This window comes from Arachis hypogaea, chromosome 18 (genome assembly GCF_003086295.3).
Source record: "Arachis hypogaea cultivar Tifrunner chromosome 18, arahy.Tifrunner.gnm2.J5K5, whole genome shotgun sequence".
In the NCBI taxonomy this organism is placed as follows: domain Eukaryota; kingdom Viridiplantae; phylum Streptophyta; class Magnoliopsida; order Fabales; family Fabaceae; genus Arachis; species Arachis hypogaea.
The window spans coordinates 96,043,438-96,058,687 of NC_092053.1; positions in this window are offsets into that span (position 1 = coordinate 96,043,438).

Below are 15,250 nucleotides of genomic sequence, written 5' to 3' on the forward strand. Positions count from 1 at the left end.
CGGGCGAGCTCCAGGGCAACGGTGGTGACGGCGGGACAAGACGCGACGGCAGCTTCTCGACGGTGGCGAGCTCGCAGCAACGGCGACCATGGAGACGCGGCGGGACGAGGTTGAACGGCGACGCTGCAGTTCACGAGGATGACGACGATGGTGGCACGGGCTCCTTGCGGCGGCAGTAGGGCAGCAACTCTTCCCTCTCTCTTTCCTCTTTGTTACCGTTTCTACGTTAGGTTTAGGAAGAAAGGGGGTTTGGTGTGGCTGAAGGGAGAAGAAAATGGGTAGGTTAGGGTTTCCAATTTGGGAAATTAGGGTTTCTGAGTGAATTTGGGAATTTAGGATTGGGAATTAGGGATTTTATAAAAGAATATGGATAGATATAAAAAGATATTTTGATAAAAATGGAGGGTAGAGTAATTTTAAAACCAAATATACTCTATTAAAAATATTTAGGAACATCATTTATCAACATATTTCTAAGCTGAATCAATTATTTCTAATTTAAAATATAAAATAAATATATTAATCACCTTTTTATAAAATATGGTTTAGCTCAATACTAGTTATTCAAATTAAATGATAACTTTTCATTATTTTTCTATCTCCGAAACTTTAATTTCAATTTATAAAATAATTAATTATAATAAAAATTGTACATAAATATTAATTGACTTAAACTTAAAGTATTTTTAAATATCAATCTAATCATTTCTAATAAAATCATTTTCTAGGAGTTCAAATTAATAACATAATTCATTCAAAATAGAATTTATTTAAATTAAATTATACAATTCTTCTATTTTTTTCAATTATCAAAATTATAATTTCAATTATACCAAATATCTAATAAAGATTATATAAAAATTCTAATTAATTTAAACTTCAATTATCATGAAACTCCATTTAATTACCTTTAGCAAAATAATTTTCTTAAAATAAAATTATCAACAAATAAAATAAATCACAAATAACTAATTATTTGATTTTCAAAAACTAGGGTTATTACATTCTACCCACCTTAGAAAAATTTTCGCCCTCGAAAATTGTTATAAGAAAATAAATTTATACTCAAATCAAAGAAAACAGAATCTATGAATAAAAATATAAGCATGGTCAAGAATGAAGATTTGGAAAGGGGTCAGGTAAGCAATTAGATTTACAAGCAGGGAAAGGTATACAAGAACAATAAGATAAGGTTGAAAGATAAGCAAGTTACATGCTGACGAGAAAATCCAAAACAAGGAATTCAAATGAAATCAATGAAGAGATAGCACAAGTTCACGTGGCACAAATAAAGGTTATACGTCGAATCGAAGCTAACTTCATAAATTCTAACGCTCCCAAACCCCGTGAATCGCATTACCTATTCTTCTATTTCGTCTATGATAACCCATTAGTGTTCCCATATACATAAATCATTAGTATTAAGTTGGCCAGACCTAATACCATGAGGCATGCAATGGTAGACTAACAGCGTTAATCATCAGACAGTCATGCATATAAAACTCAAACTTTTGTTATCAGAATAAGTCACAAAGCATGACAGAAACTTAGAGTATGCAGTGAAGCATAGTCAGTCCATTCCCAAGGCTCTAACAGGAACGAACTGCTCTGATACCAAATTGTAATGACCCAATTTTCAATATGTCTAGATCATACCGGAAACTGATTATTATCTATTATTTATCATATGAGCCTGATTCGTTGTTAAAAGCGTAGTTAATTTGCGAGGTGTATTTTTTTTTTAAAAAATGTTTGGACTAATAAACAGAATCATTTATAATCAATTCACAAATAATAACAGATAAAATAATTATAAACAACCACACATAAATACATCACAAGTAGTTGACAACATTTGGTGATTCAGCCTTTATTAGAATATAGACTGTTAGTTAGAACATCCCTAGATATAGCTAAATAATATCTATATACATGTATATACATACAACATCCCAGGTCCTGACCTGTTCAAGAGGTCCCTAAGCTGGCACCTAGGCTAGCCTAGACTCTATACTCACCTAGTTCCTCTAAACTACTAAAGCGAGGGAAAGTACGTTCTAGGTCTTCAAAACTCAAGTCAGGTGGAACGTCATCAAAAGATAGAACATCATCTGCTACTCCTCTACACAGTCAGACTTTTCCACACGACGTCTCTCTGGTACCTCATGAAGTAGCCACACAACAGGAGTCTCGTACACGGGATTTAGGTTATAGTGCGCATACGAACGGGGTACATACGTTGGCTAGTCTCACAGTATATACATATAAACAGAGAACAAGATTCACCCTAGACTCAGAAGACTACCTAGAGCAGAATCCTCTTTGCGAAACGGTCATCAGTAGGTTACGGAAGGGTACTCCTGCTTCCATCTGAAGGGGGAAGGGAGAGAGAAGGGGTAAGAACTGGGGAGTTCTTAGTAGGGTTGGGGTTATTAGTTAAGTTCATTAATTCTGTGTTGTTTAGCAGGTAAATAGCAGAATACAAAAAAAGCAATAAATAGAAGATACAGATAAATAGAAAAGATAGAGAAAACAGATAGCAGAACACAAATAGAAGAATACAAGAAAATAACGCAAACACATAGAATGGAATACAAACAAGGAAAGCATACATTCATACCACAATCATAACAAAGGAAATGCGCAACCAAGTATGATGCATGTCTAGCCCTAGCGCAGGTAATGAGCTCATCTGTCGGTTTTTACCCGCTCCCGATGTAACCTGAAGCAGCTGAAACGGGTATGGTTTTCTAGTCAGCATAGGTACAGTTCTCACTAACTGACGTATGCGTCATATCCTCTGTAAGCAAACTCTGCCTTACAGGTGGCGGCATTCCAGCCGTGTATGAAATCATATACTCTGTAAGCAATCCTTGCGTTACAGGTGCGACATTCTAGCCGTGTATGAATTAATATCCTCTGCAAGTGATCCCAGGTTATCAGTTGCAGGTACAGCTCTCAATAGCTGTGTAACACTGGAAAATGTTCTGTGGTCGTACCATTATCTATCTGACTGCCTTCACGCAGCAGATCATTACATAATCATTCTTATTATCATCATTCATCATCATTCTCATTATTCATCATCATTTTCACATTCTTATGCAGTACCTCTTTCTTTCTCTGTTCAATCATACTTTACAAACTTTACACATCTTTCACTTTTATAATATCTTGGCTCAAACCATTTCTCTTTATCATATTATTCTTTTCTCTTTGTATCTCTTTACTTTACTCTGGTTACTCTGTGCTCTGTGTTACTTTATTCTGCTCTGATTTCTCTATTTAACATGTGTATTTAAAGCTTATATAAATTTCGGTATGAATAGTTAGCCTGTCCCAAGTATAGGTTCATTAAGTCTATACTGAAACAGTTTAACTTTTCATATAACACCTAACCCTAGCCGTAACTCAAGTACTAACTAAGTTGCCCTAGTTCGTTCACTAGTCTCTGTCTGTTTTATCTGTTATTATTTTCCCGGATGACATACCTGAGTTTCCTCCTTAGTGAGAGATAGAATTCAGCATTAAACTAGTACCTGGAATCGGACCGATTTCTATAGCACCGTGCCGGATGTCACCACTGGAACTTGCAAAGTTGAAGAAGTAGTTGGATGAGCTACTTGGAAAGGAATTTATTCGTCCTAGTGCATCATCTTGGGGAGCTCCAGTATTGCTAGTAAAGAAGAAGGACGGTGGAATTAGACTTTGCGTAGATTACCGACAGCTAAATAAAGACACTATCAAGAACAAGTATCCACTTCCACGGATAGATGATTTGATGGATCAGTTGGAAGGTGCAACTGTGTTCTCGAAGATTGATTTGCGATCGAGCTATCACTAGATTCGAGTGAAAGAATCAGATATACCGAAGACTGTATTTAGAACTCGTTATGGTCACTATGAGTATACGGTTACGTCGTTTGGACTAACTAATGCTCCTATGATTTTCATGGATTACATGAATCGTATTTTCCGTCCGTACCTTGATCAGTTTGTAGTAGTTTTCATAGACGATATTCTCATCTATTCGAAGACAGAAAGAGTGCATGAAGAGCATCTAAGGACTGTATTACAGACACTGAGGACTCAGAAGTTATATGATAAACTATCAAAGTGCGAATTCTGGACAATGAAGGTGGATGGAATTTTTGAAGGACTATGATTTCAAATTAAGTTATCACCCAGGGAAAGCGAACGTGGTGGCGAACGCTTTAAGCAGGAAGAATTTGAGTATCTCTTGGATGATGATACAGGAAGAAAAATTACTCGCGGAATTTGAGGACCTTAAGTTGGCTATGACTGACGTCAAGTGGAGTCCGTTTGGCCCAATTGCGTATAACACCATATTTTAAGATTAGTATTTAGCAAGCACAAGCACAGGACTCAGAAATGATGACGATGCTGAGACGATGAACACAGAAGAACCAGAAGCTGTGAGACAGGATCGTAGTGGCCTATAGAGGTACAAGAACAGAATTTATGTGCCTAACTCTGGAGAATTGCGACAAAAGATTCTTGCTGAAGCTCACCAAAGTAGATTTTCTATGCATCCTGGAGTGACAAAGATGTATAAAGATTTGAAACAAATGTTCTGGTGGCCGAGCTTAAAGAAAGAAGTAGCTGATTATATCTCAAAATGTTTAACCTGCCAGAAGATGAAGGTGGAACATCAGAAGCTGTCAGGAACCCTACAACCCTTAGAAATACCACAATGGAAATGGGAGCAGATTACTATGGATTTTGTCACGGGATTGCCAAGGACCTCAACAGGACACGATACCATCTGGGTAATTGTGGACAGGTTGACAAAGTTAGCGCACTTCCTTCCGATTCGAGTTGACTATACTTTAGAAAGGCTGGAACGAATACATATTCAAGAAAACATACGACTACATAGGATACCTTCGTAAATTGTCTCCGATCAAGTTTCGAGGTTTACTACTAGATTTTGGGGAGCTTTTCAGAAAGCGTTGGAAACAGAATTGCACACGAGTATAGCATACCATCCTTAGATAGACGGACAATCACAGTAGACAATTCAGACGTTAGAAGACATGTTACGATCATGTATGATAGATAACCAAAGCAGCTGGGATAAGTATTTGCCGTTGGTCGAATTTGTCTACAACAACAGTTGCCAATAAAGTAACGGGATGACACTATATGAAGCTCTCTACGGAAGAAGATGCCGGACACCATTGTGTTGGAATGACGATGGAGAAGCTAGTGTCTTAGGTCCAAACTTAGTGTAAGAAACTACTGAGAAGATAAAGGAGATTCGTTGGAAGATCCAGACAGCACAAAGCTGTCAAAAGAGCTATGCCGATAATAAACGTAGACCCTTAGAGTTTAGTGACGGAAACCATGTCTTTCTAGAAGTAACTTCGATTACTAGAATAGGTAGAGCCCTTAAGACTAAAAAGCTTAACCCACAATACATAGAACCTTTCCAAATACTTAAAAGAGTCGGTCTAGTAGCTTATCAAATAGTCCTTCCTCCTTATTTATCAAACCTTCATGATGTTCTTCATGTTTCGCAACTTAAGAAATATATTCCCGACAAGAGTCACGTTTTACAACCAGAGACAGTACAGTTACGAAATGATTTGACATATCAAGCATCACTAGTTCAGATCGTAGAAAGAAGTGATAAGCAGCTAAGAGGCAAGACTATTCCCTTAGTCAAAGTAGCATGGGAACCAAGAGGAGAAGAAGAGCACACTTGGGAATTGGAAGATAAGATGAGAGCTGATTACCCGCATCTGTTCTCAGGTAACTGAAATTTTGAGGGCAAAATTTTCTTTTAGGAGGGTAGAATGTAACAACCCTGATTTTCGAGTACGTGAGATCTTTTCTGAAAGTACAGATTTCTCCGGAAGATCAGTAAAGGGAACACCTCTGTTATATCATCAAGCATCTCAATCCTCATTATCATTATGTAATCCTTAAGTTAGAACCTCCTCTGAGGCAAGCTCGATAATGCAATCGCGAAGAACCTTATTTTTGAACCGTATCGGTTGGCAGTTTTGATTCTGATTTTCGTAAATAGTCTCTGTTTGACGAACCGGACTTGATTCATGAGAGGAGAGAGATAATAGTATAATATTATCATTATATTAGTATTAGAAAATTCTTGAATGACATTATAAGGTTACCTGGTCTGTTTTTGTTAAAAACAGAAAATCGGTTTAACCGGGTTTACGGTTTACTGGTGCAGCTTAGCACCAGCACTCTCTGATGAATATAGCAATGCTAAGGCCTCATTATACATGTTCTATTCTCATAATAAATATGTTTCTAGTGTCATTTATGCTAGTAGCTCAGAAAATAATTTTTAGAGATGTTTTTATGAGTGTTCCTATACACCTAGTTTTAGTAGTTGTACACCAGAAATATTTTAATATTATTTTAATCCACCTCCAAGCCAACCAATCACAACTCACCCTACACCCCCAAGACCTCCAAGGCTGTCTCATTTCATCATTTTGGCCAAAAATAACAAGAGAGAAAAGAGAGAAACTTTCATGAATACTTAATCTTCAAAGCTTGATTTCTTCTGAACTAAAACTCAAATCAAAACTCCGATTTCACCAAAATGATCCTCTCTTCTTCCTCTACTTAACCATGTAACTTATCAAGGATGAAAATAAGGTGAGATGGCTGTCTCCCTCCCATTTTGATTCGGTTTTCAAGGAAAACCATGCAAAATATGTGTTTTCTTGATGTTCTTCCTTAGGAATCATGCTTAACTTGACTTGAGGGCCAAGAAACGTGAATTTCCAGCAAGTCTAAGGTGAGATATCTCTTCCTAACATACTGAGTGAGATTTGGTCAGTTGAGAGTTTTTGGATTTAAAGTTGTTCTTGATGTGATTTAGGAGGAAAAAGTGCTTAAGGACCACCTGGAAGTTTAACCGAATTAGGAGCAGCAAAACCAGGTAGGAATTGACGAATTTAATCTTGATTGATTGTGTTTGAGTTGTGTGATTATGATATGGTTTGGCTGTGCTTGAAATTGATTGTTTGTATGAGTAATTCTTGTTGAAATTTTGGTGAAAATTTGATGAAATTTGATGAAATTCAAGCTATGAATGTGTGTTCTTGGAGCAGCTGGTAAACGAAATCCTAGGCCCTAAATTGGGGTTCAATTTGTGTTAAAATCATGTAGAAATGATGGGGTTTTAGTGGCTCGGAATTTATTTTGAATTTTGGTAAAAATCGGTTGCTGAAAAGACTGAAAAACGGGTAAAAACAGAGAAAGAATTTGAAGAATATACGAAGAATATGAAGAACACCTTTTTGATCCATAAAAGGGAAAGGAAGTAAATATTTTGGTGTTTGAGGGGTTATTTTGTAATTTCTGAAAGTTAGGGTGGTTAAAATAGAAATATTAAAAGTTACCGGGGTAAAAAGTTAATTTTAAAGGTTAAAAGGTAAAGGCAAGGTACTTTTCGAAAATTTAATTATAAAATAATAAATAATAATAAAATATTAAATAATAATATTTAATTAAAAATAATATTTTAATATAAATAATAAAATAATGCGAAAATGGTAGTTTTCTGTAAAAGCTTTAGAAAGACAACTTTAAGTGCAGAATCTCATAATTACCTTCGTAAAACACTTAGGGAGTGGTAATAACATGATAGTGAGGCAAAGATAAAGAAAAGATAAAAAGTTAAAGAAAAGATAAAAACCAAAGAAAAATTCTGTAAAATTTTAATGACAGAAAAACAGACAGAGACTAGTGAACGAACTAGGGCAACTTAGTTAGTACTTGAGTCGCGACTAGGGTTAGGTGTTATATGAAAAGTTAAACTGTTTTAGTATAGAGTTAATGAACCTATACTTGGGACAGGCTAACTATTCATACCGAAATTTACATAAGCTTTAAATACACATGTTAAACAGAGAAATCAGAGCAGAATAAAGTAACACAGAGCACAGAGTAACTAGAGTAAAGTAAAGAGATACAAAGAGAAAAGAATAATATGATAAAGAGAAATGGTTTAAGCCAGGATATTGTAAAAGTGAAAGATGTAAAGTTTGTACAGTATGATTGAACAGAGAAAGAAAGAGGTACTTCATAAGAATGTGAAAATGATGATGAATAATGAGAATGATGATGAATAATGATAATGAGAATGATTATGTAATGATCTGCTACGTGAAGGCAGTCAGATAGATAGTGGTACGACCACAGAACGTTTTCCAGTGTTACACAGCTATTGAGAGCTGTACCTGCAACTTATAACCTGGGACCACTTGCAGAGGATATTAATTCATACACGGCTAGAATGTCGCACCTGTAAGGCAAGGATTGCTTATAGAGAATATGATTTCATACACGGCTGGAATGCCGCCACCTGTAAGGCAGAGTTTGCTTACAGAGGATATGACGCATACGTCGGTTAGTGAGAACTGTACCTATGCTGACTGGAAAACCATACCCGTTTCAGCTGCTTTGGGTTACGTCGGGAGCGGGTAGAAACCGACAGATGAGCTCATTACCTGCGCTAGGGCAAGACATGCATCATACTTGGTTGTGCATTTCCTTTGTTATGATTGTGGTATGAATGTATGATTTCTTTGTTTGTATTCCATTCTCTGTGTTTGCGTTATTTTCTTGTATTCTTCTGTTTGTGTTCTGCTATCTGTTTTCTCTATCTTTTCTATTTATCTGTATCTTCTATTTATTGCTTTTTTTGTATTCTGCTATTTACCTGCTAAACAACATAGAATTAATGAACGTAACTAATAACCCCGACCCTACTAAGAACTCCCCAGTTCTTACCCCTTCTCTCTCCCTTCCCCCTTCAGATGGAAGTAAGAGTACCTTACTACAGTTCGCTGATGACCGTTCGCAAGAAGAGGATTCTGATCTAGATAGTCTTCTAACTCTAGGGTGAATATCGTTCTCTGTTTATATGTATATACTGTGAGACCAGCCAACGTCTGCACCCCGTTCGTATGCGCACTTTAACCTAAATCTTGTGTACGAGATTCCTGTTGTGTGGCTACTTCATGAGGTACCAGAGAGACGTCCTGTGGAAAAGTCTGACCGTGCAGAGGAGTAGCAGATGATGTTCTATCTTTTGATAACGTTCCACTTGACTTGAGTTTTGAAGACCTAGAACGTACTTTCCCTCGCTTTAGTAGTTTAGAGGGACTAGGTGAGTATAGAGTCTAGGCTAGCCTAGGTGCCAGCTTAGGAACCTCTTGAACAGGTCAGGACCTGGGATGTTGTATGTATATACATGTATATAGATATTATTTAGCTATATCTAGGGGTGTTCTAACTAACAGTCTATATTCTAATAAAGGCTGAATCACCGAATGTTGTCAACTACTTGTGATGTATTTATTTGTGGTTGTTTATAACTGTTTTATCTGTTATTAAGACTGATAATATACATCATGTACACTATAACAAAACATGTAGCATTTACACAAGATCAAGTTAGTTTACATCCTCGTCATCCTACGTAGCTAATATATACACAACACTCCCAGGGCCTGGCCCATACAGAAAGCCGCTAAACTGGCGCCCAGGCTAGCCTAACCACTATATAGCTCCTAGCTCTCGGGTGTACTAACACAAGTGAGAGACTAACTAACAGATAATGTCAGACTAGAGTGTCATCAAAAGAATGCCCCTTCCGCAGTCAGACTATATCTACACGTGGCCGTTCGGAGAATCGCCGTGAGGCTCGTCCATCTCCTCATCCTGCTCTATCTCTATCTCAGGATCCTCCTCCTCCTCATCGTCTGCGGTTACAGCAATACGCTTAGATCCACCAGAAACGCTGCTATCACTATGTACAAAACCATTCACGAGCACAGGTCCGTTCGCATATATAGGAGCTACCTCACCATCCTGTAGTGCCAGCTCATCAGGCTGTGGAAAGTTGGGGGTTGGCTCAGGGGAAAAATCCCACTCTGGTGGTATCACAGGTACGTAGTCACCAGCTAACTCGAGCTCATCAGGAATGATAGGCTCAGATTTTACCTCATTGAAAGGTTGAGCTGGTATAGGATGTCCGAACCATCAGGAAAAGGATGTCCAGGTGCGTTAGGGTGTAACCAGGATAAGGAAAAGTCGTAAGGAGCATCGGGGTCAAAATGCAGGCTAGACAGAGGATGTTGAAAAGCTCGATTAGGTAACACATATCGTCTAATACGAGGCTCCAAACCCATAATGAAGTAACTGTGATGTACCGGATCCTCGTAAACGCAAGGGTCCTCGAACTCATAGAAGATCACGCCCGTTTCCATCTGAGGGGGAGGAAGGGAGAGAAGGGGTAAGAACTGGGGAGTTCTTAGTAGGGTCAGGGTTGTTAGTTACGTTCATTTATTCATTTTTGATTAGCAGATGGATAATAGAATATAGTAAAGTAGTAAACAGAAGTTAAAAATAGATAGAAGAACAAAGAACAGAAGACAAGCAGAAGAATACAAGAAGATAAAGCACAGACATAGCACTCAAGCAAACAAACATAAAGAAATAGATCACACACAAGTAGGAATGCAACAGAGAATAATGCGCAGACAAGAATGATGCATGTCTAGTCCTAGTACAGGCCATGAGCTCATGTGTCGGTTAGCACCTGCATTCCCGACATTTATCCGGTCACGAATTCACGATTTCCCGGATACGATTTTTCGTTCAAATAAATGCGCATACAATTATTAGCAGCTCTATTGAGACAGCCTCTGCTTTCTACTCACAGGAAATATATACTCTTGGGAACGGAAAATTACTCTTGGGTTACCTCAAGGCAACAGATAAATAAACAAACATCTCTTGGGTTGCATTAGGCAACAAATATATATATATAATATATCTTGGGTTGCCTCAAGCAACAAATAACTTTTCAATAAGTCTTCTGCTCTTAGTCTCTTTACCCTGTTCTGATTTCTCTGTTTAACTTGTGTTTTTAAAGCTTATGTAAATTTCGGTATGAATAGTTAGCATGTCCCAAGTATAGGTTCATTAAGTCTATACTGAAACAGTTTAACTTTTCATATAATACCTAACCCTAGTCGCAACTCAAGTACTAACTAAGTTGCCCTAGTTCGTTCACTAGTCTCTGTCTGTTTTTCTGTCATTAAAACTTTACAGACTTTTTCTTCGATTTTTATCTTTTCTTTATCTTTTTATCTTTCTTTTATCTTTGCCTCACTAAAATGTTCTTACCACTCCCTAAGTGTTTTATGAAGGTAATTATGAGATTCTGCACTTAAAGTTGTCTTTCTAAAGCTTTTACAGAAAACTGTCATTTTCGTATTATTTTATTATTTTTATTAAAATATTATTTTTAATTAAATATTATTATTTAATATTTTATTATTATTTATTATTTTATCATTAATTTTCGAAAATTAACTTACCTTTTACTTTTAACCTTTAAAATTCACCTTTTACCACCCGTAACTTTTAATATTTCTACTTTTACAACCCTAACTTTCAGAAATTACTAAATAACCCCTTAAACACCAAAATTTTTACTTTCTTGACCTTTTAAGGATCTAAAGCCTGTTCTTCATTGTTCTTCATCACACTCAAAGTGTTCTTCATGTTATTCATAAATTCTTCAGATTCTTTCTCTGTTTTTACCCGTTTTTCAGTCTTTTCAGCAACCGATTTTTATCAAAATTCATAATAAATTAGCAGCCACTAAAACCCCATCTTTTCTACATGATTTCAACACAAATTGAACCCCAATTTAAGCCTAGGGTTTCGTTTTTCCAGCTGCCCTAAGAACATGAACTTTAAAGCTTGAATTTCATCAAATTTCATCAAAATTTCATCAAATTTTCACCAAGAATCAATCACATATGCAACCAATTTTTAGCACAGCCAAATCATAAAACATTCACACAACTCAAACACAAATAATCAAGATTAATTTCGTGACACCCTACCTGGTTTTGCTGCTCCTAATTCAGGTAGACTTTCAGGTGGTCCTTTAGCACTTTTTTCTCCTAAATCACATCAAGAACAACTTTAAATCCAAAAACCCTCAACTAACCAAATCTCCCTCAGCACGTTAGGAGGTGATTTCTAACCTTAGACTTGTTGGAAAGTCACGTTTCTTGGCCCTCAAGTAAAGTTAAGCATGATTCCTAAGGAAGAACATCAAGAAAACACATATTTAAGCATGTTTCCTTGAAACTGAATCAAAAGAGATATAGTGCAGCCAACTCACCTTGATTCCAGCCTTGATAAGTCATATGATCATGTAGAGAAAGAAGAGAGGATCATTTTGGTCGGATTGGAATTTTGATTTGAGTTTTAGTTAAGCAGAAATCAAGCTTTGAAGATTTGGAACTAAGAACTTTTCTCTCTTTTTCTCTCTACCTATTTTCGGCCACAAAGTGAAAATGAGCCAGCCTTGGGGGTTTTGGGGGGTGTAGGGTGAGTTGTGATTGGTTGGCTTGGAGGTGGATTAAAATAATATTAAAATATCTCAGATGTATAACTACTAAAACTAGGTATATCGGAACACTTGTAAAAACATCTCTAAAAATTATTTTCTGAGCTACTAGCATTGCTAAAGTCATCAGAGAGTGCTGGTGCTAAGCTGCACCAGTAAACTGTAAACCCGGTTAAACCGATTTTCTGTTTTAAACTAAAACTGACCTGGTAACCTTATAATATCATTCAAGAAGCTTCTAATACTAATATAATGATAATATCATCTTATTATCTCTCTTCTCTCATAAATCGAGTCCGGTTCATCAAACTGAGACTATTTACAAAAAATCGAATCAAAACTTCTAACCGATACGGTTCAAAAACTAGGTTCTTCGTGACCGTGTTATCGAGCTTACCTCGGAAAAGGTTCTAGCTTAAAGATGACATAATAACAATGAGGATTGAGATACTTGATGATATATCAAAGGTTTTCCCCTTACTGATCTTCCGGAGAAATCCGTACTTTCAGAAAAGATTTCGCATTCTCGAAAACCGGGGTTGTTACATTCTACCCTCCTAAAAGAAAATTTTGCCCTCAAAATTTTAGTTACCTGAGAATAGATGCGGGTAATCAGCTTTTATCTTATCTTCTAGTTCCCAAGTGTGCTCTTCTTCTCCTCTTTGTCCCCAAGCTACTTTGACTAAGCGAACAGTCTTGCCTCTCAGCTGCTTATCACTTCTTTCTACGATCTGAACTGGTGATGCTAGATATGTCAAATCGTTTCGTAACTGTACTGTCTCTGGTTGTAAAATGTGACTCTCATCGGGAATATATTTCTTAAGTTACGAAACATGAAAAACATCGTGAAGGTTTGACAGATATGGAGGAAGGGCTACTTGATAAGCTACTAGACCAACTCTTTTAAGTATTTGGAAAGGTCTTATGTATCGAGGGTTAAGCTTTTTAGTCTTAAGGGCTCTACCTATTCCAGTAGTCGGGGTTACTTTAAGAAAGACATGGTCTCCCTCACTAAACTCTAAGGGTCTACGTCTATTATCGGCATAGCTCTTTTGACGGCTCTGTGCTGTCTGGATCTTCTGGCGAATCCCCTTTATATTTTCAGTAGTTTCTTGCACTAATTCTGGACCTAAGACACTAGCTTCTCCGTCATCATTCCAACATAATGGTGTTTGACATCTTCTTCCATAGAGAGCTTCATATGGTGCCATCCCGATACTTTATTGGTAACTGTTGTTGTAGACGAACTCGACCAATGGCAAATACCTATCCCAAATGCCCTGGTTATCCATCACACAAGATCTTAACATGTCTTCCAATGTCTGGATTGTTCGCTCTGATTGTCCGTCTGTCTGAGGATGGTATGCTGTACTCATGTGCAGCTCTGTTCCCAACGCTTTCTGGAAAGGTCCCCAGAATCTAGAAGTAAACCTCGGATCCCGATCTAAAACAATTAATGAAGGTATTCCGTGCAATCGTATGATTTCTTGAATATATATCCGTGCCAACCTTTCTAAAGTATAATCAACTCGAATCGGAAGGAAGTGCGTTGATTTTGTCAACCTGTTCACAATTACCCAAATGGCATCGTGTCCTGTTGAGGTCCTTAGCAATCCCGTGACAAAATCCATAGTGATCTGCTCCTATTTCCATTGTGGTATTTCTAAGGGTTGCAGGGTTCCTAACGGTTTCTGGTCTTCCACCTTCACCCTCTGGCAGGTTAAACATTTTGAGACATAGTCAGCTACCTCTCTCTTTAAGCCCAGCCACCAGAATATTTGTTTCAAATCTGGATACATCTTTGTCACTCCAGGATGCATAGAGAATCTACTTTGATGAGCTTCTGTAAGAATCCTTCGTCGCAAATCTCCAGAACTAGGCACACAAATTCTGTTCTTGTATCTCCAGAGACTGCTACGATCTAGTCTTACAGCTTCTGGTTCCTCTACTTCCATCCACCTTCGCTATCGCATATTAAGATCCTTCTGGTCAAAGATATACTTTAAACTTTTGTGGTCAGAGAAAACTTCTAGTTGAGCACCATACAAATAGTGTCTCCAGATCTTCAGAGCAAACACTACTGCAGCTAACTCCAAGTCATGCGTCGGATAATTTCGTTCATGAGGTCTCAGCTGCCGGGAAGCATAAGCCACCACAGTTTTGTCTTGCATCAGCACACATCCAAGTCCTTTATGAGAAGCGTCACAGTATACTTCAAAAGGTTTTTGCGGATCGGGTAGTACTAGTACAGGTGCAGTTGTTAGCTTTTCCTTAAGCATCTGGAATCTTCTATCACACTCAGCCGTCCAGATAAATGGAACTTCCTTTCGTGTAAGGTAAGTCAAAGGTAAGGCTATCTGTTAAAATCCTTTGATGAACCTCCAGTAATAGCCAGCAAGTCCGAGGAAATGCCGAACTTTTGTAACGGTCGTAGGTGGTTCCCACTGCACTATGGCTTCAATTTTTAAGGGATCTACTGCAATTCCTCCCTGTGATATAACATGTCCCAAAAATGCCACCTTCTCTGTCCAGAATTTGCACTTTGATAGTTTAGCATATAACTTCCAAGTCCTCAGTATCTGCAATACAGTCCTTAGATGCTCTTCATGCTCTCTTTCTGTCTTCGAATAGATGAAAATATCGTCTATGAAAACTACTACAAACTGATCAAGGTACGGACGGAAAATACGATTCATGTAATCCATGAAAATCGCAGGTGCATTAGTTAGTCCAAACGACATAACCGTATACTCATAGCGACCATATCGAGTTCTGAACGCAGTCTTCGGTATATCTGACTCTTTCACTCGA